Source organism: Elephantulus edwardii, unplaced genomic scaffold (assembly GCF_000299155.1).
Source record: "Elephantulus edwardii isolate Elephantulus edwardi_28Jun2011 unplaced genomic scaffold, EleEdw1.0 scaffold00348, whole genome shotgun sequence".
Lineage (NCBI taxonomy): Eukaryota > Metazoa > Chordata > Mammalia > Macroscelidea > Macroscelididae > Elephantulus > Elephantulus edwardii.
In genome coordinates this window covers 279062-282733 of record NW_006400098.1, presented here as the reverse complement: position 1 = coordinate 282733, position 3672 = coordinate 279062, and positions in this window count along the sequence as shown.

Genomic DNA, 3672 nt, shown 5'->3' with positions numbered 1-3672 from the left:
TTCTTTTTTTTCTTTATTGTATTATTTTTACGTGTCCCATCAAATCAGATCTGACTGGTACAGGAGGAGATTGCTCCCTCCTTCTCCAGCAGAGCATCTGGTGGATTTGAACCGTGTACCTCTGGGATTGCAGTGCAGCGTCTTGCCACTAGGCCACCAGAGCTCCCTATATTACACCATCTTAACAAGTCCCACTGAATCCTTCCTATTCCTTCACTCATCCATCTGCCCACTGACCTCTACTATCCTGGTGATGTACCCCCTTTTCTGCTTGATTCGTTCTCAGATGATTAACAAGGTCCTTGTAAAGGAATATCTGCTGGCTGTTTAACGAGTGGTTGGATCAGGGTTTTCAGGCAAAGTCCCCACCGTGTAATGCATGGAGGGCTGAGATATAAATGACTGATTCTGGTAGCTGAAAGATAGAGCTTTGACAGGACTCTTAGCTGAGAAAAGCTTGCTGTGAGCAGACTGGCAAAGAAGCAGAACTATATGGGATTAAGTGCTATTGAAAGTGCGTCACTAGCTCTGAGCTGGGCTAGTCATTAGCTGGGAGACCGCCGACAAGAGAACCAACAGTGGAGAGACCTGGCAGAGGTCTAACAGCAAAGAGCAGAGAAGACAGGTGAGCAAGTGCCAACTCTCGTGGTGAGCTGGGCCAGTTGACAGAGGAAAGGAGTAGAGTTGAGAGGCACTTGGGACAATTGTCTCTGGGAGAACAGCATCTGAGGGAGTTCAGTGCATTGCTGTGAGCACATCGCGGTGAGCACTGCAGTGAACACATTGCTGTGAAGACACTGCGGTGAAGGACCCTCTTCAACAGCCTTGCAATAACTATTCAAACTCTGTTCAGTGACGAAGGAGCTGTGGTCACCGGGTCCACAGGCAACTTCGCTGCCAACCCCAAGTTCACACCTTTCTGGTGGAATGAACCCACTTCTCCTGAGTGCAATCTCCTCCTGAGTGATGTTCAGTCTCAGAAAGCCAGTGGAGTGCAAGCTGCTACTCAGTTCTGACCCCACAACGGTGAGTCCTTGTTTTTGTGCTTTAGTGTCATGGGTGAACATCTGCTGTCAGAAATTAGATTGTTGTGAAACAGAATGAGAGACAATAACTTTAAAAATTAGCATAATGACTACCTGATTCAGCTCTTTATAGGAAGTGATTAGGAAATAATCTCTTCTTGTTGTTAACAGCCAGTTAAGAATATGGTCAAATCACGATCAGAATGGTAGTGCAAGAGAAGTGAGGAGGGGCAGGTTGTGGGGGTGCAATCATTGCACAGTTCACTCTTGTGTGCTTATTTGGAAGAGATTCATATTTATTCTCATTCCCAAGAAAGGTGATCCAATAGAATGTGGAGGTTATAGAACAATAACATTAATATCACACGCAAACAAAATATTGTTGAGGAACATTAAGAAATGGATGTGTGTATCATTCAGTAGAACCAAACTATATCAGGCCCTCCAATGGGTTTTCAGAGGCAGTTAATCACACGGGAGGAGATAGAACAGTGCATTTCAGGGAACTACCAGAGTTCAAGATGAGGTTAGAAGAGACCTGGGCACCAAAGATATCATTGCTGATGTCAGATGAATCTTGCTTGGAATCAGAGAATATCAGAAGAATGTCTATTTGTGTTTTATTAGACTGTGCAAAGGCATTTAATTGTGTAGGTCGTTAAACTAAGGTTGGCACTGAGAAAAATGGGAATCCCAGAACATTTAATTGTGCTCATGTGAAGCCTAAACCTAGATTAAGAAGTTGCTGTCTGAACAGAGCGAGGGAACACTGCATGATTTTGAATCAGGAAGGGGATGATGTGTCAGGGATATATCCTCTCTCCATACCTATTCAATCTGTATCCTGAGCAAATGATTCACGAAGCAGGACTCTACAAAGAAGAATGTGGCATCAGGATCGGAGGAAGACTCATCAACAGCCTGTGCTATGCAGATGACACAAGCTTGCTTGTTGACAGTGGGCAGGACTTGAAACCATTGCTGTAGAAGACGGAAGATAACCATCTTCAGTGTGAATTACATCTCAACATCAAGAAAGCCGAGGTCCTTACCGCAGGGCCACAACATCATGATAGGCGGAGAGAAGATTGAAGCTGTCAGCGATTTTGTATTTGCGGTGTGCCTGAACGAAGCCAGCGAAAGAGAGATGAAGTTTAGAGTTATACCTTTTATCCAAGCGGAGCTCCCGGGCGAGTTCTCTGTACTGAAGGGACAGAGCAGAGAATTCAGAACCTTGGGGGATTGGGGAGGATTTTTTAAATTTTATTAATTTTAATGAACATTTACAGAGCTTTTGGATTTCCATGCATTTGTTGTTGCACGTTTTTCTCTACCTTCACCCTCCCCAGTTCGCTCCTCTCTTTGAAAAGCAAAAGATAAACTTCTTCATTGGTATACAAACCCCACCGCCCCTGCTCCCGGCCCCCCATACCCTGAATGCACTCCACTATGCAACCTTAATTCTGGATTCCTGTGGGAGGAGTTTTAATAACAGGGTCTTCAGGGAAGAAAGGGGGTTGCATTCTACTTCTTCCTTTACGGTCCACAGTGGGTTCAGCTAGGCAGACAAGGTCGTTTGCACTTTTTATCAGCAGCAGTCAAAGCCATCCATGTTTGAATTCTGAATTATTGTTCTCCCTCCTGGCCCCCTTGCCCAGGGGCTTAACAGATTTCATCTTGCTTGGATTAAAAAAAAAATCAATACCGATGAAACGTGTGACACTGATGAGTCATATATGAAAATGGTCACCCATGATGGACAGTGTTGGGTGGAGCTCCCCGATTAAAACAAGCTTGGAAACAGGAGTGGCAACCACTTCCATAATAGCTTGCCTCTGGAAACCCTATGAACCTGGACAAAGGACGAAAGGTTATGCAGATGTCCAGGACTTTCGTTCACAGGGTCGCTATGAGTTGTCTACGACTCGACGACACTTAACAACAACAACAACAACAACAACCCATAAAACACAATGTAAATAAAAGGCTGTGTAAACAGTGTATATGAATAAAACATACTGTGAAGGTATTATGATATGAAAATCAAGAAAAAATATTTAACAAAAAATCAATACCCTTGGTACCAGCAGTCAGGAGATCAAGAGACATTGCGTTGGGTAAGTCCCCTCAGGGACCTCTCCACATTACCGAGGGGCAATTTAAAGATCATTTAAAGTCAGTTTAAAGACTACGGTGCGCCTGATCCAGGCCATGGGCTTTTCAATTACTTGCTTTGCATCTGAGAGCTAGGGCCCCATTTTAATCAGTTCAGTTATCCCTTGTCCCCCACCGACCCCCCAGCATGAGCTTCATCTGGTCCTATCCCATTGATATCCACCCTGATATTCCTTCTGTCTAGCCTCTCCTTATTTCTGTCTGACATTAGTTGTTTCTGTACCTAACCAAAGCAATGAAATAGATTATCCACATGTTAACAGCTTTAACATAAGTAAGACTTTTCTAAAAACAGAGAGTGAGCAGTCAGGTTATTCTGAAGGGGAAAAAACATCCCCTACATCCTAAAGGCGTACACCCTTCCCAATTTTGCAGAGCAGATTATCCGGGAGGCTGGGCTCTATGAGGAGAATTGTGGCATCAGGATTGGTGGAAGATCTATTAACAATCTGCATTATGCAGATGACACAAC